The 26,687-nt window shown below is 39.3% G+C and overlaps 2 pseudogenes; both read left to right on the top strand.

The window, feature by feature from the left end:
- Window positions 1-25,268, top strand: part of LOC105731950 (collagen alpha-6(VI) chain-like) — a 33,239-nt pseudogene extending 7,971 nt beyond the window's left edge.
- Window positions 25,269-25,322: 54 nt separating this feature from the next.
- LOC105731951 (KICSTOR complex protein ITFG2-like) overlaps window positions 25,323-26,687 on the top strand; it is a 47,503-nt pseudogene continuing 46,138 nt past the window's right edge.

Below are 26,687 nucleotides of genomic sequence, written 5' to 3'. Positions count from 1 at the left end.
TATTGCTAGAAGTATGATTTGGGATAGTTTTTATATCTTCTATGTTTCTATTGAACAAGCTCAATCTTTTCTCTATTTTAGTAAACATATGGAAAACAATTGAATTGAGTATTTATTATAATGTCTTTTCTATTAATTTCATCATTGTTCTCATTTCTGAATTTGTTTCTATGGATTGATTTTTCTCCTCATTATGGGTGGTATTTTCCTTTTTTCTTGCATGCCTGATACTTTTGTATGGTGTGGATTTTGTTAGGAGTTGTATATTTTTGTATTGATATATTGTGATTGATACAAAATATTTTAGTTTTTGTATTGATATTCTTGTGACTGATTCAAAAAATATTTTACTTTTCCCCTGCTGGATCCAGGGAGGCTGGACAGCTTGGGCCCAAATATTTTATTTTGTATTCATATCAGTTTTGGTATGTAATTAAGTGAATAGGACCATTTTCCTCTTTTGAGGCTTGAATTTAAGCTTTATTAGGCAGAAGCTGAGTAGTCTAGGGCTAAATTTTTCCCAGGACAAAGGCAACAACTTTACGAGTACTTTAACTGAAGATTCATGAATCACTTCCACTTTGGTCACATATTAGTCCCTATTCTATGTTAACACTGCTGATTGTCCCCTCTGCTCCTTTTGTGTGATTCTTTTCCTGGTATCTGGTAGTACCCTTATGTGCATGCACTGATTAGTACTCAGATGAAGGCTTCAGGGGGACTAGCATAGTATCATATAAAGAGAGCAGGCTTTAAAGTTGCACACCTTACATTCTAATCCCAGCTCCGCCAGTTACTAGCTGTGTGATTTTGATCAATTTACAACAGTCCCCTCTTAGCCCCAATTTTTCTTTCTGTGATTTCAGTTGACCACAGTCCAAACATATTAAATAAAAAATTTCAGAAATAAATAACTGACAAGTTTTAAATTGCATGCCAATCTGAGTAGCATGATAAAATCTCCACAGTCCTGCCTCATCCTGCTTGAGAAGTATATCATCCCTTTGTCCACTGTACCCACACTGTGTATACTACCTACCCATTTGTCACTTAGTAGCTGTCTCATTTATCAGATCAAATGTCACAGTGCCATAGTGCTCGTGTTCAGGTAGCCCTTATTTTACTTAGTAATGGCTCCAAAGCTCAAGAGGCCTGTGTCTAATTTATGAATAAACTTTATCATGTGTATGTATGCACAGGAAAAGCATACTATATATGGGTTCAGTACTATCCGTGGTTTCAGGCATTTGCTAGGGAGTCTTGGAATGTATTTCCTGAGAATAAGGGGGTACGACTCTACCTTCTAAGATTTGCATTGTGTTGAGTACTACTGATACTCAAATGTCTTTAAGAAGTTTACAGTCTTTTAGAAGTGTGCCCAGGACATCAATGTGATGAAATACTACAGTTATTGGTATGAATAAATATCACAAGCTATGAGAAAAATGAAGAACAATAGAACAATATGGATTGAACTTATTAAAAAAACCTTCTCGAGGGACGGGGCCCAGATGGCCCACTAAAAGCAGCTGTGATCAGAAGCTCACTTCCATAAGAACCATAACAGCATGCGAATCCTGCACCAGCAACCAAGGTATCCAGGTTCTGTCCCAGAACTGACAAGACAGCTGGCGTGACCCACAGAGAGGGAGGAAGAGCAATGTGGTTTGATGGCCCACCCGAGAGCCACACGTGGCAGGGGAGCCCCCACCCTGCAGCCAAGGGAGGTGGCAAGTGAGCATATTATCCAGCCTGGGAAGCTGTGCTTTCTCTGTGGAACAGTGCCACCTATGGATCAGAAGTTCTCACTCCTGAGCCCATGCCACCAGGCCATAGAGTCCTTACCATGAAATCAGGCATTCTTAACAGACACTCAACTAGAATTTGCTTAAGCCTGCAGAGTTACCAGCGGGAGGAGTGGTAAGCACCACAACTGTGGCTGCTTGATATCTGAGTAGCTTGAGCTCCTTAGGGGAGGGGCAGTAGCCAACACTGGGACTGCTAGCTGCCCAACACACTAAGCTCCCAGGGCAGGGGGAGGGCTGCAGCCATATCTATAGCTCCAGGCCATATTTTTCCCCTGCTGGAGCCAGGACAGCTGGATGACTTGGTCACAAAAGGTATTCTCCACAGCCCAACATGCTGCCTGTGGAAGACTGTGGCCAGATTGCCTTTTCAGGCCTGACTCTGACCCATCCCTCTTCACTGGGTGGGTCCTCCTTGCAGGAGCTCCAACAACTCCAGCCAGGGCCTCAGGGACAGAAGTGTGATCTCCCTGGCCCTGAGCCCCTAGAGGGAAGGATGGCTGCAGTCTCCATGGACCAGCAGACTCAGTCTTCCCTTCTGCTAGTTCTGAAATGAGTGTGTTTCCCCCAGCAAAGAACACCCTCTCCAAAAAGAGACAGCCAAAGTGCTTTGTTAAATGAGTCCTGTCCTCATGCCACTCAACTGGGTGAGATCTGCCAACAGGGGTTGTCAGACACCCTATATAGGAGTATTCCTACTGGCATCAAGTTAGTACCCATCGAGGTCAAAGATCCCAGAGGAAGGAGCAGGTACCCATATTTGCTTTTCTCCAGCCTCCTTGGGTGACATCTCCAATGAGAGAGTGAACCAGATGAATAGGGCCTGAAGCGAACTCCCAGAAAACTGCAGCAGCCCTACAGAAGACAGTCCTGACCACTGTAAGAAAAACAAAAAGCAACAACAACAGGATCAACAGAAAGAATCTCCACAAAATCCTCATCCAAGGGTCAGCAGCCTCAAAGATCAAAACTAGAAAAACTCATGAAGATGAGAATCAACAAAAAAATCCCTGATAACCTCAAAGAACAAAGTGCCTCTTCTCCTCAAAATGATTGCAGCACCTCTCCAGCAAAGGTGCAGAACTGAACGGAGGATGAAAAGTAGACTTCAGAAGGTGGCTAATAACAAACTCTGCTGAGCTAAAGGAGCATGTTCTAACCCAATGCAAAGAAGCTAAGAACCTTGATAAAAGGTTACAGGAGCCACTAACTAGAATAACCAGTTTAGAAAGGAACATAAATGACTTGATGAAGCTGAAAAACACAGCATGAGAACTTTGTGAAGCATACACAAGTATCAATAGCTGAATTGATCAAGTAGAAGAAAGGATATCAGAGTTTGAAAAGCATCTTGCTGAAATAGGCATGCAGATAAGATTAGAGAAAAAAATGAAAAGGAATGAATAAAACCTCCGAGAAATATGGGACTATGTAAAAAGTTCAAACCTATGATTGATAGGGGTACCTGAAAGAGACAGGGAGAATAGAAACAAGTTGGAAAACACTCTTCAGAATACTATCCAGGAAAACTTCCCCAACCTAGCAAGACAGGCCAACATTCAAATTCAGGAAATACAGAAAACATCACTAACATACTCCACGTGAAGATCAACCATAAAACACATAATCATCAGATTCTCCAAGGCCAAAATGAAGGAAAAAATGTTAAGGATAGCCAGAGAGAAAGGCCAGGCCACATACAAGGGGAAAACCATCAGACTAACAGCAGATCTCTCAGCAGAAACCCTACAAGCCAGAAGATCATGGGGGCCAACATTCAACATTCTTAAAGAAAATAATTTTAAATCCAGAATTTCATATCTAGCCAAACTAAGCTTCATAAGCAAAGGAGAAATAAAACTCTTTCAGACAAGATAATGCTGAGGGATTTCATCACAACCAGGCCTGCCTAGTAAGAGCTCCTGAAGGAAGCACTAAATATGGAAAGGAAAAACCATTACCAGCCACTGCAAAAACACACCAAAATAAAAAGACCAATGACATATAAAGAAATTGCATCGACTGGGTGTAGTTGTTCACACCTGTAGTCCCAGCACTTTGGGAGTTCAAGGTGGGGGATCACGAGATCAGGAGATGGAGACCATCTGGCCAACATGGTGAAACTCCATCTCTACTAAAAATACAAAATATTAGCCAAGTATGTTGGCACATGCCTGTACTCCCAGCTACTCAGGAGGCTGAGGCAGGAGAATCACTTGAATGTGGGAGGCGGAGGCTACAGTGAGCTGAGATTGTGCCACTGCACTCCAGCCTGGGTGACAGAGTGAGACTAGGTCTAAAAAAAAAAAATTGAATCAATCAGTGTGCAAAATAACCAGATAACATTGTGAAGACAGGATAAAATCCACATATAACAATATTAAACTTGAATGTAAATGGGCTAATGTTTCAATTAACAGACACAAACTGGCAAATTGGATGAAGAGTCAAGACCCATTGGTGTGCTGTATTTAGGAGACCCATCTCATGTGCAGATACATATAGGCTCAAAATAAAAAAACGGAGAACAATTTACTAAGCAAATAGAAGGCCAAAAAAAAGCAAGGGTTGCAATCCTAGTCTCTGACAAAACAGACTTTAAACCAACAAAGATCAATAAAGGCAAAAAAGGGCATTACATAATGGTAAAGGGATCAATGCAACAAGAAGAGCTAACTATCCTAAATATATATGCAGCCAAAACAGGAGAACCCAAATTCATAAAGCAAGTTTATAGAAACCTACAAAGAGATTTAGACTCCTACAAAATAACAGTGAGAGACCTTAACACTTCCACTGTCAATATTAGACAGATCAGCAAGACAGAAAATTTACAAGGATTTTCAGGACCTGAACTCAGCTTTGGATCCAGTGGACCCAGTAGACATCGACAGACCTCTCCACTCCAAATCAATAGAATATACATTCTTCTCAGTGCCACGTGGCACTTACTCTAAAATTGACCACATAATTAGAAGTAAAATGCTCTTCAGCAAATGCAAAATAACTGAAATCATAACAAACAGCCTCTCAGACCCAGTGCAATCAAATTAGAACTCAGGATTAAAAAACTCACTCAAAACTACACAACTACATGAAAATTGAACAACCTGCTCTTGAATGACTCCTGGGTAAATAATGAGATTAAGGCAGAAATAAGTAAGTTCTTTGAAACTAACGAGAATAAAGAGACAATGTATTAGAATCTCTGGGACACAGCTAAGGTAGTGTTAAGAAGAAATTTATAGCACTAAATGCCCACACCAGAAAGCTGGAAAGGTCCTAAATCAACACCCTAACATCATAATTAAAAGAACTAGAAAAGCAAGAGCAAACAAATTTGAAAGATAGTGGAATGGGCAAAAACTGGAAGCATTCCCTTTGAAAACTGGCACAAGACAAGGATGCCCTCTCTTACCACTCCAATTCAACATAGTATCAGAGGTTCTGGCCAGGGCAATCAGGCAAGAGAAAGAAAAAGGGTATTCAAATAGTAAGAGAAGAAGTCAAATTATCTCTATTTGCAGATGGACACAATTCTATGTTTAGAAAACCCCGTTGTCTCAGCTCCAAAACTCCTTAAGCTGATAAGCAACTTCAGCAAAGTCTCAGGATACAAAATCAATTGCAAAAACCATAAGCATTCCTATATGCCAACAATACACAAGGAGAGAGCCAACTCATGAGAAGTCTCATTTGCAATTGCTACAAATAAATAAAATACCTAAGAATACAGCTAACAAGGGACGAGGAAGGACCTCTTCAAGGAGAACTACAAACCACTGCTCAAGGAAATAACAGAGGACACAAACAGATGGAAAAGCATCCCATCCTCATGGTTAGGAAGAATCAATATTGTGAAACTGGCCATACTATCCAAAGTAATTTAGAGATTCAATACTATTCCCATCAAACTACCATTGACATTCTTCAGAGAATTAGAAAAACTACTTTAAATTCCATTTGGTTAAAAAAAGAGCCCGAATAGCCAAGACAATCCTGAGCAAAAGTAACAAAGCGGGAGGCATCACACTGCTCGACTTCAAACACTACTACAAGGCTACAGTATCCCAAACAGCATGGTACTGGTACCAAAACAGACATATAGATCAGTGGCATAGAACAGCAACTTCAGAAATAACACTACACATCTACAACTGTCGATCTTTGACAAACATGACAAAAACAAGCAATGGGGAAAGAATTACCTATTTAATAAATGGTGCTGAGAAAACTGGCTATCATATGCAGTCAACTGATACTGGACCTTTTCCTTACACCTTATACAAAAGTTAACTCAAGATGGATTAAAAACTTAAATGTAAACCCCAAACCATAAAAATCCTAGAAAAAAACTAGGCAATTCCATTCAGGACATGGGCAAAGATTTCATGATGAAAACATCAAAAGAAATTGCAACAAAAGCAAAAATTGACAAATGGGATCTAATCAAACTAAAAAACTTTTGCACAGCAAAAGAAACCATCATCAGAGTGAACAGTTAGCCTACAGAATGGGAGAAAATTTTTGCAATCTACCCATCTGACCCAGCAATCCATGGGTACATACCCTCAAAAATATAAATCATTCTACTATAAAGACACATGCACATGTATGTTTATTATATCCAGAATCTACCAGGAAATTAAACAAACTTACAAGTAAAAAACAACCCCATCAAAAAGTGGGCAAAGGATATGAACGAATACTTCTCAAAAAAAGACATTGTGCAGCCAACAAACATATGAAAAAAGCTCAACATAACTAATAATTAGAGAAATGCAAATCAAAACCACAGTGAGATACCATCTCATGCCAGTCAAAATGGTGATTATTAAAAAGTCAAGAAACAACAGATGCTGGTGAGGCTGTGGAGAAACAGGAACACTTTTACACTGTTGGTGGGAATGTAAATTAGTTGAACCATTGTGGAAAACAGTGTGGCAATTCCTCCAGGATCTAGAATCAGAAATACTATTTGACCCAGCAATCCCATGGGTACATACCCTCAAAAATATAAATCATTCTACTATAAAGATGCATGCACATGTATGTTTATTGCAGCACTATTTATAATAGCAAAGATATGGAATCAACCCAAATGCCCATCAATGATAGACTGGATAAAGAAAATGTGGTACATATACACCATGGAATACTATGCAGCCATAAAAAGGAATTAGATCATGTCCTTTGCAGGAACATGCATGAAGCTAGAAGCCAGCATCCTCAGCAAATTAACACAGGGACAGAAAACCAAACACCAAATGTTCTCACTCATTGGTGAAAGCTGAACAATGAGAACACACGGACACAGGGAGGGAACATCACACACTGGGGCCTGTTGGGAGGTGGCGGGGAAGGGAAGAAACCTAGATGGTGGGTTAATAGGTGGAGCGAAACACCATGGCACATGTATGGCTATGCAAAAAACCTGCACGTTCTGCATATGTATCCTGGAACTTAAAATATAAATTAAATTAAGTTAAAATTAAAAAACAACTTTTGATAGTGGTGGAATATTAAGATTGAAGGAATTATTTTTACTGGATGCAAAGTCATTATACTGAACTCTGACATAAACCAGTTTACAAACTCAGAAGATATGAATTTTTGAAAGTACTTAACTTTCAAATGATTTTTGAATTCTCACTATGATTCACTGAGGTATTATTTCATTAAACTCTATTTGTGAATGTAGTAGAGACTGCTGGCTGTCCTTCAAGTGCTGTTCTTTTTGCCTTGACACTAACAGAATTGTGACTGGAAAGTGATTCTCCAGTTAGAGACTGCATTTTCTTGTACTCCTTACAGACAGGGATGCTATGCTCTGTTATATGAAAAAGAAAATCTTTGCTCTTTAAGCTACTTTTTTTTTTCTGTTCCAGCATCTATGCCTGCTCTAGAGAGCAGTTCTATCTAGTAGGACTATCTAGTAGGACTGCGGCATGTGTCACTATGCCTAGCTAATTTCTTAAATTTTTTGTATATATATTTATATTTTTAAGAATATAAATATCATTATATTTGGTAGAATATAATGATATTCTACCAAAACAGGATTTAAGTGTAGGATAAACCCTCTAACTCTAAAACAAGTAGGACTGTGATATATTTTGATATAATTTTGTGGAGTGTGTTTTATTTGGAGAATTGTTCATTCCAGTGTTACCTGTTTTGTCCAAGTCTTACGGACTTGAATCATAAATGCTATTTTAGAATTCAATCAATTCAGATATCAAAGTGAGCCAAGTAAAACTTTTCTCCTCAGCTTTATCTCTATCAACTGTGCCTTCTATTATTTTTCTTTGAGCTACAATGTATTTTACAAAATATTTTTAAAAAGATAATAGTTCTGACCCATGTTTTAAACTGGGCATGTACTGAACAACTTTGACCATCCAGGAATTTCAACACTGGCTCTTGTCTAGATGGTCTCTTTAGTGCAGTTATAGGCTACAGCAAATAAGTAAGTTCTTCACATTTGCCTGCATCAATCCCAACATCCTGAGGTGATCCCATAGGACCTCAGGACCATCTTTGGGTCAATGAGTATAAATGGCATGGGCAATTGAAATACAACTATAGTAGATATATATTTAAAAACTATAACTGGTTAATCTTCCCATGAAGAGTGATTAGAAGCAGAGAAAAAAGTAAAATTGAGACCAGTAAATTCTGTCTCTTGATAGCACCTGGTTGGAAATTTGCTGGAAAAGGAAGTTGGAGAGTGATAGCTAAGGAGAGATGAGAAGCTTCAAGATGGTTCAAGGACCTCCTACTCCCAAGTCACTTATGTGCATATTTGAAAAATCTTCATTTTTCCACATATCACATTTCTTAACTATAAAATGAAGAAATTTAACTAGATTGTCTCTAAGTTCTCTTCCATGTTTTAGATTGTTTCTATAGATTTAGATTTTTTTTTTCTCTACCTATGGAGGTGGGTGGATCACCTGAGGTCAGGAGTTTGAGAACAGCATGGCCAACATGGTGAAGCCCCATCTCTACTACAAATACAAAAAATTAGCCAGGCATGGTGGCAGTTACCTGTAATCCCAGCTACTCAGGAGGCTGAAGCAGGAGAATCACTTGAACCTGGGAGGCAGAGGGTGCAGGGAGTCGAGATCCTGCCACTGCACTCCAGCCTGGGCATCAAGAGCAAAATTCCAAAAATAAATAAATAAATAAATAAATAAATAAATAAATAAATAAATAAATAAATAGAGAAAGAAAGGCAGAAAGGAAGAAAGCAAGCAAAAACAAATACAATCCAAACAAAAATAGACAAATGGGATCTAGTTAAGATAACTAATGAAGGTGGCTACACTAAACAGATTTTCAATGGAAACAAAACAGCCCTCTATTGGAAGAAGACTCCATCTAGGACTTTGATGCCTCCAGAGGAGAAGTCAATGCCTAGTTCCAAATCTTCAAAGGACAGACTGACTCTTTTCTTAGGGGCTAATGAAGCATGTCATGTTAAGTTGAAGCCAGTGTTCATTTACTGTTCTGCAAATTCTAGGGCCCTTAAGAATGATGCTAAATCTGCTCTGCCTGTGCTCTGTAAATGGAACAACAAAGGCTGGATCACAGCATAACTGTTTATATCCTGGTTTACTGAGTATTTTAAGCCCATTATTGAGATCTACTGCTTAGATAAAAATATTTTTTTCAAAATATTACTGCCCACTGACAATATACCTTGTCAACCAAGAGCTCTAATGAAGATATACAATGTAATTAATGTTTTCATGCCTGTTAACTCAACATCCATTCTGCAGCCCATGAATCAAAAAGTAATTTCAACTTTCAAGCCGTGTGATTTAATAAATGCATTTCATAATGCTATAGCCATTATAGATAGTGACTCTGCTGATGGATCTGGGCAAAGTCCATTGAAAATCCTCTGAAAAAGATTCTAGATATCATTAAGAACATTTGTGACTCATGGGAAGATGTCAAAATATCCACATTAGTAAGAATTTGGAAGTTGATTTGAACACTAATGGATGACTTTGAGAGGTTATTTCTTCAGTGGAAGAAATAACTGTAAATGTGGAAGAAATAGCAAGAGAACTATAATTAGAAGTGGAGCCCGAATATGTAACTGAATTGCTGCAATCTCATGATAAAATTTTAATGAATGAGGAGTTGCTTCTCATGGATGAGCAAAGAAAGTGGTTTTTCGAGATGAAATTTACTTCTGGTGAAGATGCTGTGTACATTGTTGAAATATCAATAAGGAATTTAGAATAGTACATAAACTGAGTTGATGGGGAAATGGCAGGGTGTGAGAGGATTGACTCAGATTTTGAAAGAAGTTGTACTGTAGGTAAAATGCTATCAAACAGCATCACTTGCTAAAGAGAAATCTTTTGTGAAAGGAAGAGTTGACCGATGCAGTGAACTTCATTGTTGTCTTATTTTGAGAAATTGCTACAGCCACCCCAGCTTTCAGCAACCACCACCCTGATCAGTCAGCAGCCACCATCATCAAAGCCAGAACTTCCACCAGCAAAAAAGTTACAATTTGCAGAAAGGCTTAGATGATTCTTAGTATTTTTTAGCAATAAAGAATTTTTAAATTTACATATGTACACTGTAAAACATATAATGCTATTGCATACTTAATAGACTACAGTATAGTGTAAACATTAATTTTATATGCACTGGAAAACTAAAAATTTGTGTGATTTGGGCCAGCAATATGGTGGTACCAGATTCAAATACAAAGAAGTGTAAGTGAAAGTAAATCTTTCTCTTCCATTCTTCTAGTCACCCATTTTCCCATTCCCATTGCAAGTCACCTACTATTATTAGTTTTTTGTATATCCCTGCAGAGATATTCTGTGTTTTAGCAAACTAAAGAGAGAGAGAGAGAGAGAGAGAGAGAAAGAGAGAGAGAGAGAATATTTTGTTTTGCTCAGTTCCAAGTGATACCTGTTGTCACAGAGTAATGATTAATAATGTCCACCCCCCGACTTTAACTCTAAAAAATACCCTAGTTGGGCATATTACTTATAAAAATTCATATAGTTTATTGGCATGAATGGTAGCTAATATGTTCATTGTTCAGAGCTTTGCTCCTTTCATTTAACAGTGTGTTTTGGCAATGCATTCACAAAAAAACATAATGCACTTCTCCTTTTTAAATTTTATTTTATTTTTTAGAGACAGAGTCTCTCACTCACTCTGTTCCCCAGGCTGGAGTGCAGTTGTGTGATCCTAACTCAATGTGCCCTCAAACTCTTGGGTTCAAGTGATTCTCTTGCCTCAGCCTCCTGAGTAGCTAGGACTACAGGCATGTACCACTATGTCTAGCTAATTTCTTAAATTTTTTTGTAAAGATGGTGTTGCTATGTTGCCCAGGCTGGTCTTGAACTCCTAGTCTCAAGTGATCTTCCTGGTTTGACCTCCTAAAGTGCTGAAATGATAGGCATGAGCCATCGCACCCAGCCATACTCCTTATTTTTAAAATTGTATGATATTCAATTGCCTAAGTGTACCATATTTATGTAACCAATCTTGTGTTGCTGAGTATGTACATTTCTAATCTTTCATTTAATCTTTCATTAGAAACTTTTTTTTTTTTTGAGACGGAGTTTCGCTCGTTACCCAGGCTGGAGTGCAATGGCGCGATCTCGGCTCACCGCAACCTCCGCCTCCTGGGTTCAGGCAATTCTCCTGCCTCAGCCTCCTGAGTAGCTGGGATTACAGGCACGCGCCACCATGCCCAGCTAATTTTTTGTATTAGTAGAGACGGGGTTTCACCATGTTGACCAGGATGGTCTCGATCTCTTGACCTCGTGATCCACCCGCCTCGGCCTCCCAAAGTGCTGGGATTACAGGCTTGAGCCACCGCGCCCGGCCTTCATTAGAAACTTTAATTCTAACCAATAGTATTGAAATGAATGCCCTCTACATTTATCATTGAGAGGTGGAATTACTATACATATCTAGGGAAAATTTTTAAAAAGCAAAAGTGCTAAGCATGTCTAGGAAAAAATTCTAAAAAGACATATATGTTTAAAATTTTAATATATATTAAAATTTTCATTTTTTTCAAAAGAGTACAACAATTTATACTCCCATCAACAGTATACAGGAGTAGGCACTTCCCTATACTATCAATCACCAGGACTTCATTTTTCCAACCTGATAAATATCTGGTAGAATTTTGTTATTTTATTTTTTGTCTTTAATTGTAGGAAAAATTACATAACATTTACAATATTAACCATTTTTAGGTATGCAGCTGAATAGTTTTAAGTATTCTCACACTGTTATGCAACCAATTTCCAGGATTTTATTTTGTAAAAATAAAAATAAAACTGGAAAACTCCAGGCCAGGCACAGTGGCTCAGGCCTGTAATCCCAGCACTTTGAGAGACCAAGGCGGGTGGATGGCCTGAGGTCAGGAGTTTGAGACCAGCCTTACCAACATAGTGAAACCCTGTCTCTACTAAAAACACAAAAAATTAGCTGAGTGTGGTGGTGGGCACCTGTAATCCCAGCTACTCAGGAGGCTGAAGCAGGAGAATTGCTTGACATGGATAAACCTAGAGGACATTATGCTAAGTGAAATAAGCCAGTTACAGAAAAACAAATGTTGCACGATTCCACTCACATAAAGTATCTAAAATTGTCAAACTCATAGAAGCAGAGAATACGATAGTGGTTTCCCCAGAATGGGGGAAGCGGGAAACTGGGGAGTTGTTAAATGGTTATAAAGTTTCAATTATACTAGTAGAATAAGTTCTAGAGATCTGCAGTAAAACATAGTGCCTATAATTAACAGTAGGTAGTGTGCAATTCAAAATTTATTAAGATGGCAGATCTTAAGTTAAGTGTGCCAGTCATAAATAAACAAAACAAAAACAGGCAACAAAAAGCAAAAAGGGAACTTTGTAAAGTGTTGGATATGCCTGTTACTCTGATTGTGGTAATGGTATCATGGTGTTTGCTTTAAGCCCAAACCCATCGTACAGTACACGTTAGACATGTGGAGTTCTTTGTATATCAATTTTATCTCAATAAAACTGTTAAAAAGGTCAACTTTAATAATCTTTCACTCCATGATTTCAAAAACCTAAAAGCCTGTCTAGCTAAGATGGTGTGTGTGTGTGTGTGTGTGTGTGTGTATATATATGTGTGTGTGTGTGTATGTATACATACATACACAAACACAAATTGTTTTTTCTACCACTTTTATAGTTTAGTTAAACTTCTTTGGGTTAGCATCAGCTTATTTTCCCCATTTTCATCCAGCTGACCGCACACTCTTAATTAAATATCCAGTTTACTACCACTAATTTGAAATGCCACCTCCATTATATATTAAATACTTTTAACTGTTTTCTGGATTTTTCTTTGACTTTTTTTTTTTTTTTTTCTTTTTGAGATGGAGTCTCGTTCTGTTGCTCAGGCTGGAGTGCAGTGGCGTGATCTTGACTCGCTGCAACCTTTGTTTCCCAGGTTCAAGTGATTCTCTGGCCTCAGCCTCTCGAGTAGCTGGGACCATAGGCGTCTGCACCACGCCTGGCTAATTTTTACATTTTTAGTAGAGACGAGGTTTCACCAGGTTGGCCAGGCTGGTCTCGAACTCCTGACCTTGTATTCTGCCCTCCTCGACCTCCCAAAGTGCTAGGATTACAGGCGTGAGCCGCTGCTTCTGGCTTTCTTAGAACATTTTAAAAAATCATAAAATTTTCTAGGCTCTAAATCTGTTTCTAGATTTTTTATTCTGTTTGATTGTCTGACCCATGCCAGCTCCTAGTTGTAATGTATTACAATATCTTATAGGGCTAGTCTGCTTTTATTACTTCTGTTCCCAAAGTTTTCTTTGATACCTTATATATTTAAATATTTAGGCATTCAGTTTTTCTGTAATGTTTAGTACATACAAAATGTTATATATTAGAATAAAAATTATTGGAGCATAAAAGCACCACAAAAATAGGAGATAACATATTTTCATATTAGAGTAGGGTAGACCTTTCTAAATATGACACAAACTCCAGAAGCCATAGAAGAAAATAATTCTAATATATACAAATACAAAAAAAATACCATAAGCAAAATCCAAAGCAAGGAACAAACTAAGGCAAATGTTTTTTACTCACCACAAAATGAAGATTTCTTTCAAAAATAAGCTCTCACAAATCAGTAAGAAAATTTGTCAAGGACATAAACAGTTAAAAGTAAAAAATATTGAATATGTCTCTAAAATATCTGAAAAGATGTACAATTTCACTCATACTAAGAGAAAAGCAAGCTAAAACTATTAATACACCATTTTCAACAGGTAGACAAAGTAAAAACATTTGCTAACATTGTATTAGTGAAAGCATAGGTGAAAGTCACTCTCATATATGGCTAATTAGGTGTGCCATTGTTACAACCTCTATAGAAGGTAATTTCACAATGTCTATCAAAGTTAACTCAGCAACTTTATGCCTAGGTACTTACCTTATATAGATACTTGTATTTGTGTAAAATGACCCATACACAAATAAATGAATTTTAGCATTATAAGAATCAAAGGTTAGAAATAACTTAAATCCATCAAAGGAAGACTGCTTAAAAAATTATGATATACCTATGCAGTGGGTAAGATTATTTTACACAGCTATAAAAATAAAAGACGAAACTCAATTTTTTTTGGTACATTGTCAAAACACACTGTTAAATGAAAAAAAAGCAACTTTCTGAACAGTGTATACGGTAGCTGCTATTTGTGTGACTAAATTATATGCATATTTATACATAAATATGTCCAAACAGGGTGTTTTTCAGAATCAAAGAGAACGCTTTGGTAATTAATCTGTGACAACAGCCATCACTTGGCACCATCTTGAAAAGACCAGAATAATCTATTACCCATCTATCTATCTATCTATCTATCTATCTATCTATCTATCTATCTATCATCATCTATGTATGTATCTATCTTATCTATCGTATCCATCTGTCTCTCTCTAATCTTACATTGACTTGCTTAAAACAGAGCATCTTTGGAGGGATACACAACAAAGTAGTAAAAGTTGGCAACTCTTGTAAGGGGAACAGGGAACAGGGTAACTAGAGAAAATGGGGAAGAAAGAGACTTTTCACTATGTACTTCTTTGTATATTTTGAATCTGGTACTATTTGTAAGTGTAAACCTATTCAAAATACATAAATAAATAAGTGTAAATGGTACATAAGCATCAAATACACCTCTCCCCTCCTCTTTTCACCCCTGCCTCCTCACAGGTATGTTCTCTTACTTTTGTCTCAGGGCTGTAACGTAGTGGCGCCGCGATCTTGGCTCACTGCAATCTCCACATCCTGGGTTCAAGCGATTCCCCTTCCTCAGCCCCCCAAGTAGCTGGGACTACAGGTGTGTACCACCATGCCCGGCTAATTTTTTGTATTTTAGTAGAGACGGGGTTTCACCATGTTGGCCAGAATGGTCTCGATCTCCTGAACTCGTGATCTGCCCGCCTTAGCCTCCCAAAGTGCTGGGATTATAAGCGTGAGCCACAGCACCCAGCCCTTTTACTTTTTAATCCCTATTATTCCCTCAGAATCTTCTGCCTTGTCTGATCCTTAGGGCAATATTCAGTCCTAAAATAAGGACTATTTAAGGTTTCTTCTACCTTCTTGCCTCTTGAGGGTAACAAAAAATTCCGAGCTTGCCCTAAGAGGTTGCTATGGTTTGAATGTGGTCCCAATTTCATGTGTTGAAAACATAATCCCCAATGTGGCAATATTGAAAGGTGGGGCCTTTAAGGGGTAGTTGGATTATGAGAGCTCTGCCCTGGTAAATGGATTCCTTCACTCATGGGTTAATGGATTAGTAGGTTATCATGGGGAGGGAACTGGTGGTTTTAAAAGAAGAGAAAAAGAGAGCTGAGCTTGCAGGCTCAGGCTCCTTATTATTTCATGACCTGCACTGCCTTGGGACTTAGCCGTCCCCATCAGCAAGAAGGCCTTCACCAGATTCAGACTCTCTACCTTGTCTTATCAGCCTTCATAACTGTAAGAAATACATTGTTTTATTAATTACTTAGTTTCAGGTATTCTGTTATAAGCAAAGGAAAACTGACAAAGACAGAGGTAAATGAAACTGCAGAGAACATAGGACAATGAATGTCATGGCAGTTTACACATGGTCTCAAGAATCTCTGGTGGGAGATCCTGAGAGAACTTTGGGGACTCATAATGATTATTATGGTTATCATCACCAATGATAATGCTCTAGGCAGCATTTCTTTTTTTTTTTCCCCCTTGTGGCTGATGAAGTTTGCAAAACTAGTAAAATATATCCTTTTTGGAGAATGATGGCACACATTGATATTTTAAGTGCTTGATACATTTTACAATAAAAAGGCCCTTTAATTTGTGTTTGAATTAGAGTTTCCAAACTTATTTGATCCAGAATCATTTTTACCCACCCATCTCTCCAAAATTAGTCATGACCTACTGTGGCAGTGTAAGGTAGAAGCAGCATAAATAGTAACAACCAAAGAAGACAAATGTTGGAGCAGTGGATAATAAATGCCAATCTGAATTTGTAAATTTAGATTCTTAGCAGACTAATTTTAAACATATTGATATAATAAAAAACACAAGAAAATAAATAATTCAGCAAATAAAAAACTTGCTAATAAATGGGTGCTTCAAAATTTGAAAACAATTCTCTTCTGCAGGCTGGACACTATCAATTATATTTTTACACTTCACATGTTTAGCAGATCCTATGATTGCTAAAGTGGTCATCAGGTTAAGTCCTTTCTGAATGAGCACAAATTTAAATTACACAAGTTTAAATCAGTGCCAAATTGCTTGAGTATGCAAAGCTCTAGAATATGATTAACAAACTCTGTATTCTGATTTTCTCTAAAATGTCTAGCACAGTGGTAGGCAATGGTAGAATTAAAGGGTATGTTGGGAGCATGTGAAAAGCAAGAAGAAGAAAAGGGACCATGGTCAGAAAATAGAAAATAGAAAGAGGAAAAACAGGTGCTGTGGCAGCTGTCTGAGTCAATTTGAGTTTCTATAACAAATACCGTAGCTGGGTAGCTTACAAAGAACCAACATTTATTTCTGATGGTTCTGGAGGCTGGCAAGTCCAAGATCAAGGCATAGGCAAATTATGTATTTAGTGAGGACACACTTCCTCATAAATGGCACCTTCTTACTGTGTCTTCACATGGTGGAAGGGGTAAGCAAGCTCCCTTGGACTTAATTTATAAGAGCACTAATCCCATTCACAGGGGATCTGCCATCATGACCTAATCACCTCTCAAATGTTCTTACCTTCTAATACCACTGGCTTTGGAGTTAGGATTTACAAACATTTAGACCATAACAACAGAGATTGACACTTACTATGCTTCAAATATCACTTAGTGGCCTCAAGAGTGAGGATCATTTGTCCTGAGACTGTAAGGGCTCATGTTCTCTGTTCTCATGCCTGATACTTTTGATTCTAGATAGAGGTGATATGTCTATTAGATAAAACTATTTGTTGAGTAGTCAGCACTGATTCCAAATTTGGCTCTAAAGTTAACTGTCTCTAATGGGATGATTTGGAAATCAGAGGAGTCAGCATGGTATAACAGGCAATCACTCCGGGTTAAGAATGTGAGCTCTGAAGTCATCTTTAGGTTCAGTTTCTGGCTATACTGCTCATTAACTGTGCAATGTTGAAAATGTTGATTTATCTCTGAAGTTTGTTTCTTTGCATATAAATGGAAATAATAATACCTTCACCATATATTGCTATAAGAGATAAATGAAAAAATACCAGGTACAGTGTGTGGCACATGGTATATATTCAATAATGGCTGTGTTCATTGTAACTATATTACTTGTGATATATTTCTCCACCTACTATATAAGGGTTAATATCTCTGTGACTTGGTTTACTGAATTAACAATACTTTTCTGGAGCAACGTGCCTCATACAAATGTTGTAAAGAGCAATATGAATTAAAACTCTCTAGAATGCAAATTTTAAGCCTAGGTCCAGATGGGTTCACAGACAAATTCTACCAACATGCAAAGAGGAGCTGGTACAGCTCCTTCTGAAACTATTCTAAACAATACAAAAAGAGGGAATCCTTCACAAATCATCTTATAAGACCAACATCATCCTGATATCAAAACCTGGCAGAGATACAACTAAAAGAGAAAAATTCAGGTCAATATCCATGATGAACATTGATGCAAAAATCTTCAATAAAATACTGCCAAACCAAATGCAGCAGCACATCAAAAAGCTTATCCATCATAATCAAGTAGGCCTCATCCTGGGGATGCAAGGCTGGTTCAACATACACAAGTCTGTAAACGTAATCCACCACATAAACAGAACCAAAGACAAAAACCACTTGATTATCTCAATAGATGCAGAGAAGGCCTTTGACCAAATTCAACAGCCCTTTATGCTAAAAACTCTCAATAAACTAGTTACTGATGGAACGTAACTCAAAATAATAAAAGCTATTTACAACAAATCTACAGCCAATATCATCCTGAATGGGCAAAAACTGGAAGCATTCCCTTTGAAATCTGGCACTAGACAAGGATACCCTCTCTCACTACTATTCAATACAGTATTGGAAGTTCTAGCCAGAGCAATCAGGCAAGAAAAAGAAATAAAGGGTATTCAATTAGGAAAGGAGGAAGTCAAATTGTCACTATTTGCAGACAACATGATTGTATATCTAGAAGACCTCATCTTCTCAGCCCAAAATCTCCTGAGACTGATAAGCAACTTCAGCAAAGTCTCAGGATACAAAATCAATGTGCAAAAATCACAAGCATTCCTATACACCAATAACAGACTAAAAGAGAGCAAATCAAGAGCTAACTCCCATTCACAATTGCTATGAAGAGAGTAAAATACCTAGGAATACAACTAACAAAGGATGTAAAGGACCTCTTCAAGGAGAACTACAAACCACTGCTTAAGGAAATAAGAGAGGACACAAACAGATGGGAAAACATTCCATGCTCATGGTTAAGAAGAATCAATATTGTGAAAATGGCCATACTGCCCAATGTAATTTATAGATTCAATACTATCCCCACCAAGCCACCTATGACTCTCTTCACAGAACTGGAAAAAACCACCTTAAACTTCATATGGAACCAAAAGAGAGCCTGCATAGCCAAGACAATCCTAACCAAAAAGAACAAAGCTGTAGACATCACGCTACCTGACTTCAAACTATACTACAAGGTTACAGTAATCAAAACAGCATGGTACTGGTACCAAAACAGAGACATAGACCAATGGAATGGAACAGAGGCCTCAGAGGCAACACCACACATCTACAACCATCTGATCTTTGACAAACCTGACAAAAACAAGCAATGGGGAAAGGATTCCCTGTTCAATAAATAGTGTTGGGAAAACTGGCTAGCCATGTACAGAAAGCAGAAACTGGACCCCTTCCTGACACCTTACACTAAAATTAACTCCAGATGGATTAAAGACTTAAACATAAGACCTAACACCACTAAAACCCTAGAAGAAAACCTAGGCAAAACCATTCAGGACATAGGCATAGGCAAAGACTTCATGACTAAAACACCAAAAGCATTGGCAACAAAAGCCAAAATAGACAAATGGGGCCTAATTAAACTCCAGAGCTTCTGTACAGCAAAAGAAACAATCATTAGAGTGAATTGGTAATCAACAGAATGGGAAAAAATTTTTGCAATCTACCCATCTGACAAAGGGCTAATATCCAGAATCTACAAAGAACTAAAACCGATTTACAAGAAACAAACAAACAAATCCATTCAAAAGTGGGCAAAGGACATCAACAGACACTTTTCAGAAGAAGACATATATGAGGGCAACAAACACATGAAAAAATGCTCATCATCACTGGTCATTAGCGAAAGGCAAATCAAAACCACATTGAGATAACATTTCACGCCAGTTAGAATGGTGATCATTAAAAAATCTGGAGACAACAGATGCTGGAGAGGAGGTGGAGAAATAGGAACATTTTTACGTTGTTGGTGGGAGTGTAAATTAGTTCAACCATTGTGAAAGACAGTGTGGTGATTCCTCAAGGACCTAGAAATAGAAATTCCATTTGACCCAGCAATCTCATTGCTGGGTATATACCTAAAGGATTATAAATCATTCTATTATAGAGACACATGCCCAGGTATGCTCATTGTGGCACTGTTTGCAATAGCAAAGACCTGGTACCAACCCAAATGCCTATCAATGATAGGCTGCACAAGGAAATATGGCACATATACACCATGGAATACTATGCAGCCATAAAAAACAATGAGTTCGTGTCCTTTGTAGGGACATGTTTGAATCTGGAAACCATCATTCTCAGCCAACTGCCACAAGAACAGAAAATCAAACACTGCATGTTCTCACTCATAGGTGAGTGTTGAACAGTGAGAACACATGGACACAGGGAGGGGAGCATCACACACTGGGGTCTGTTGGGGGGGCTAGGGGAGGGACAGCAGGGGGTAGGGAGGTTGTGGAGGGATAACATGGGGAGAAATGCAAGATACAGGTGACAGGGGGTTGGAGGCAGCAAACCATATTGCCATGTATGTACATATGCAACAATCCTGCATGATCTGCACATGTATCCCAGAACCTGAAGTGCAACTATACACACACACACACACACACACACACACACACACACAAAACAAACAAACAAACAAAATCTTCCATGTTATGTACGACAAAAATTTCTTTATTCTTTTTTGTTGTTGGAGCTGGGGAGCTTCCATTAGCCAGTGCTCCTAGTATGACGAATACTTTGCTTAATTTAACAAGTATTTAATTAAAGTGAAACAAGGACCACATCAGTGTGCAAGTTATGCTGAAACACTACCCCAGTGAATTTGGCTTTTTGATCTTTAAATATTTAGGAGTTTATTTTTGTATATTGTTCAAAACTGTGAAGGAAAGAAAAAGAGGCTATAGTGAAATTACTGCTGTTTTGTTTTTAAACCATTCTTTGTGGAGAATATTTTAGATAATCATATTTTTGAATTACTAATTTAGAACTAGGGAAAAGCGAGGTAGGAGGGAGATAGAGCAGAAGAAAAAGAAACGGGACATTTTTGTTGACGAGTTGAAAATCTGTGGTATGGGCGGTGTGGTTTTGGAAATATTTCTTCAATCTGGGTTATGAAATGTTGCTTTGATTTGAATTTGTTATTATAAACTATAATAAGATTGCTATCATGAGCAAAATTTACCTGTCCTCAAGATAAAATTTTCCAAATGATTCTTTATTAGTAATAAAATAGCCAAATCACATTAAACACATGAACAAATTGAATAGACTTTGATGAGATATTTAGCTTTTTCAGATAACCTATCTCAGAGAATCCAACAAGCAGGATTTGGGAAAGGCCATTGAGAATATCAGGCAGATGGGTGGGAATACAAACACAGGTGCAGCACTGAATTTCACACCGAGTCTGTTGCAGAAAGCAAAGAAGCAATGAGGAAACAAAGTGCCATGTCACCTTGTTGTCCTGACAAATGGCATGTCCAAGGCTAGCATCTTGGAGCCTGCAAACCGACTAAGAGCACATTCGAGTCTATGCTATCCGGGTCAAGGAGGCCAACCAGACACAGCTGCAAGAAATTGCAGAAGAAGAAAAGAGAGTGTATTATGTGCATGACTTTGACGCATTGAAAGACCTAAGAATCCAAGTTGTTCAAGAAATCTGTGCTGAGGAAGCTTGCAAAGAGATGAAAGCTGACATCATGTTTCTGGTGGACAGTTCTGGAAGTATAGGACCTGAAAACTTCAGCAAAATGAAAACCGTTATGAAAAACCTGGTGAGCAAGTCTCAGATTGGAGCAGATCAGGTGCAAATTGGTGTAGTCCAGTTCAGCAACATCAATAAGGAGGAGTTTCAGTTCAACAGATTCATGTCCCAAAGCGACATTTCAAATACAATAGATCAAATGGTTCACATTGGAGAAACCACCTTGACTGGTAGTGCCCTGAGCTTTCTGTCTCAGCACTTCAGCCCCACCAAGGGTGTCCGGCCCAACGTCAGAAAGTTTCTCATCCTCATCACGGATGGTGAAGCTCAGAACATAGCAAAGGAACCAGCGGTAGCGCTTCAGCAAGAAGGCATAATCATCTACTCTGTAGGAATGTTTGACTCCAATGTCACCCAGCTGGAAGAAATCAGTGGGAGGCCCGAGATGGTTTTTTATGTTGAGAATTTTGACATTCTGCGGCCCATTGAAGATGATCTTGTTTTTGGAATATGCAGCCCCCATGAAGAATGCAAGTGGATTGAAGTTTTAGACTTTGTGTTTGTCCTTGATAGATCTGGCAGCATTGGCCATGATGAGTATAATATCATGAAGGATTTTATGATTGGCTTAGTGAAAAAAGCTGGTGTGGGCAAGAATCAAGTCACATTTAGGTTTCTGAAGTATGCTGATGATTTGGAGGTGCTATTTTATCTGGGTGACTTTGGCATAAAACTGGAGGTAATTTCAGTGCTCCAGAATGACTGGACCATGGGTGGCAATACTTATACTGCTGAGGCACTGGGCTTCTCAGATCGCATGTTCACTGAAGCCCAGGGCAGCCGCCTGAACAAGGGGGTCCCCCAAGTCCTCACTGTGATCACCGATGGGGAATCTCATGATGCTGGTAAACTCAATGCCATGGCAAAGGCCTTGTTGGACAAAGGCATTCTTGTCCTGGCTGTGGGGATTGCTGGTGCCAATCTTATGGAGCTGTTAGCCATGGCAGGATGAAGTGACAAGTACTTCTCTGTGGAGACTCTTGGAGGTCTGAAGGGAATATTTTCAGATGTGATAGCCAGTGTCTGCAACTTTTCAAAAGTAGATTGTGAAATTGACAAAGTAGATCTTGTTTTCCTTAAGGATGGTTCAAATAGCATTCACTCAAGTGACTTCAAGAAGATGAAGGAATTTCTGGTGTCAGTTGTTTAAGACTTTGATGTCAGCCTCAACAGAGTGTGTATAGGAGCAGCCCAGTTTAGCCATACCTATCATCAGGAGTTTCAACTGGGAACTTTTATAGGTGAAAAGGAGATATCATTTCAGATTGAAAACATAGCAGATCTGCGGAAACATACACATTGGTAATGCACTCAGCCGGGCGAGATATTACTTCTGGCCAGACATGGGCAGCAGGATAAATACAGGTACCCCACAGGTGCTGCTGGTCCTTACAGATGGCCAGTGGTGGCCCAGGTCATGGAAGCCCTGAGACACAGAGGCATTGACATCTACTCTGTGAGCACTGGGGATCTGGATGACCAGCAGCTCATTCAGATTCCTGGGGCAGAGAAAAAGCTGACAGCGTACAACTTCAACAAACTGAAGAAGATAAAAAAAAAAAAGTATTGTTCACAACATCCGTGGTACAGATGTTGGGACCTGGGTGAGAACAACTATTTCATGGATGTTGTGGTGGGATTTGATGTCTCAACTCAGGAGAAAGGGCAGACTTTGCTCGAAGGTCAGCCTTGGATGGAAACCTACCTTCAAGACATCTTACGTGCCATCAGCTCCCTCAATGGAGTAAGCTGTGAGGTGGGCAGAGAGACTCAGGTCAGAGTGGCTTTTCAAGTAACAAATGCCATAGAAAAATATTCTCCCAAGTTTGAAATCTACAGCAAAAACATACTGAACAGCTTGAAGGATGTAACAGTTAAAGGATCATCTCTTCTTAATGCAAACCTCTTGCATTCTCTATGGGATACATTTCAGAACAAATCAGCTACTCGAGGAAAGGTGGTCCTTTTATTTTCAGATTGATTGGATGATGATGTTGAGAAACTTGAACAAAAATCTGATGAACTTAGAAAAGAAAGCCTGAATGCCATCATAACTTGCTCTGGAAGGACCTGCTGATTCAAGTGACTTGGCCTATCTTCCCTATATTGAATTTAGGAAAGGCTTTGAGTACAGGACACAGCTCTCTATTAGTATGAGAGATCTTGGGAGCCAGCTGTCAAAGCAGCTGGTCAATGTTGCAGAAAGGACATGCTGCTGTTTGTTCTGCAAGTGCATTGGTGAAAATGGCACAATGGGAGCTCCTGGACCACCAGGAAAAAAGGGACCTCCAGGTTTTAAAGACAGTGAAGGCTACTTGGGAGAGGAGGGAATTGCTGGAGAAAGAGGAGCCCCTGTACCAGTGGGAGAGCAAGGTACTAAGGGATGCTATGGCACCAACAGTCCTAAGGGAAACAGAGACTAAATGGACAGGAGGGAGAAGTTGGAGAAAGTGGAATTGATGGATTAAACAGAGAAAAGGGTGATAATGGTCTTCCTGGAGGAAAAGGAGTAAAGGGTGATGAGGGATCCCAGGGAAGCCCAGGGAAGAAAGGGACTCCTGGTGACCACGGCGCAAAGGGCCTGAGAGGGGATCCTGGAGCGCCTGGAGTTGATAATAGCATAGAAGGACCCACAGCCTTGAAAGGAGAATGTGGAAGACAAGGAAGAAGAGGCTGCCCGGGTCCCCCGCCGGACAGCAGGCTCCAGAAGAAAGACAGCAGCTAATGGCAAAAGGGGACCTACAGGCCCACAGGGAAGAACGGGGATCCCAGGACCAGATGGACTTGAAGCCTCCTTTGGACTTAAGGGCCCTCAGGGCTCAAGAGGAGAGGCTGTGTGAAAGGAGAAAAAGGAAGTGTGGGAAGTAAAGGTCCCCAGGGGCCTCCAGGACCTGGAGGAGAGGTAGGGAATCAAGGCCGTTTGGGAAGCCAAGGAAATAAAGGAGAACCTGGAGATGTGGGGGAAAAAGGAGCTGTTGGCTTTCCTGGTCCTCGTGGCTTACAGGGTGATGATGGCAGTCCAGGTTATGGTAGTGTTGGACATAAGGGAGCAAAGGGACAAGAAGGATTCCCTGGAGAAAGTGGACTTAAGGGCGAGACGGAGGACGCTGGTGGCCTAGGAGAGACTGGGCTGAAGGGAGCTAGAGGAACAACGATATCTGCTGGGTTTCCAGGAGAGATGGGATCCCCTGGGGAACCAGGACCTCCTGGACGTAAGGGTGTGAAAGGAGCCAAAGGCTTGGCTTCATTTTCTACATGTGAGCTTACTCAGTATGTGCGAGACCGCAGTCCTGGCAGACGTGGAAAACTCAAATGCCCAGTGCACCCAACCGAGTTGGTGTTTGCCTTGGACCAGTCTCAGGATGTCACTGAGCAGGAATTTGAGCGGATGAAGGAGATGATGGCTTTCCTGGTGAGAGACATTAAAGTCCAGGAGAACAGCTGCCGCATAGGAGGTGCATCGCCATCCTCTCCTATAACTCCCACGCCAGGCACCTCGTGTGCTTCTCAGACGCCTACAAGAAGAATCGACTTCTTAGGGAAATTGAAGCAACTTCTTATGAGAGCTCCTCTGCCAGCCAGGAGATTGGCAGAGCAAAATGGCAGATATCATTAGGTCCACTTAAGTGATGAGAAACTCAGGGCCAAAAGAGTGAACTTGACTTAAGTCTAATTAGAATAAAGATGAGGAACTCCTGCATCAACAGCAGACGTGTGCTAAGTGTGCTCAAAACCAACTTTGTCCTGGATAATGATGCATTCATAGCTGCTCGAGGTGGAGGCAGGGCCACTCACGTGATACCTCTCTTCCCTGGACTCTGTGGTGCTTTCATGTTTTCCACGCGGCGGCCAGAAAAGGTTTTATAAAAACAAAGATCCTATTCTGTGTACTCATGTTTCTGTGTCTCCTCATCTTCCTGATAAAGCCCAGATTCCCAAGAATATACCCAAGGATAAAATGACAGGGATGACAAGGCCCCCCACTTCTTTCTTGGTAATATCTTCAACTTGAATTTATGCCGTTCTCCCTCGTTCTCTCTTTAGCTGCTCTGAACTCTGAACTTCCTTTATTTCTACTTCTTATTTATCTATTTATTTTTTCTTGGCATCCTCCACTGCTATGGCACCTTTCATTTCTAGAAAGTACAACTGAGCAATTCTCACTCTGGGCCGATCTGCGTGCTGTTTCCTCTGACCACTTTTGAGCCGCTTTCTTCTACTCTTCTTTGAGGTCTCAACTGAAATATAATTCCAGAGGAAGGTCTTTTCTAAGCAGGTCAGGATTATTTGTTGTATGTTCCTATAGCTTTTTTTATTTCTTCTGACCGTATGTTTATTACACTTACACTGTCTGCTCCACATAGGCAGGCAACATTTATGTCTTGTTCATCTCTTCATTATTGCTAGAGTTCAGTGCCTTCACATAAAATAAATCATTTCTTCAATGAATAAATTAGTGGACAAATGAAGACTTTTCTTCCTCTGTTCTTGAATTCAACACGAACCACTTTGTACTGGGTATGAAGAGATTGATCTTAACCTGAGCTTTCAAGGGAGGCAGCTTTTGGTTAGCTTTTTGGTGATATTACTGAGTATTTTAAGTTCCATGGTATTGAATAGCAGAGGAGGAGTTCTTATTTTGCATTTCTATTTTATTTTTTATTTTATTTTATTTTTAAAGAAAGAAAGAAAAAGAATAAAGGAGAGGAGGAAAAAGGAAAATAAAGAGAGAGAGAGAGAATAGGAGTATTGCTTTCTTGCCCAGGCTAGAATGCAGTTTAGTAATGGGTATTGAAAACCTCTTTTATACCAATAATTATACTTGATGTAAACAGGAAGGAATAAGGGAAGAAAATAATAAACGAGCAGCCAACCAATATTTCATTTAAACCTATGAAATGCTATGCGATTACTGAGGAGTGATTTACTTCCAATTATGTAGTCACTTATGGAATAGGTGTGAGGTGGTAATGTATGTTTTATGTATTTGAAGTGGAGAGTTCTATAAATGTTTATTAAGTTTACTTGTTCCAGGTCTGAGTTCAAGTC

The sequence above is a fragment of the Aotus nancymaae genome, unplaced genomic scaffold (genome assembly GCF_030222135.1).
Source record: "Aotus nancymaae isolate 86718 unplaced genomic scaffold, 86718_ANA_hifiasm-v0.15.2.pri h1tg000014l, whole genome shotgun sequence".
Taxonomy (NCBI): Eukaryota; Metazoa; Chordata; class Mammalia; order Primates; family Aotidae; genus Aotus; species Aotus nancymaae.
The sequence above is the reverse complement of the archived record's forward strand: the minus strand, read 5'-3'. Positions and strand labels throughout refer to the sequence as shown.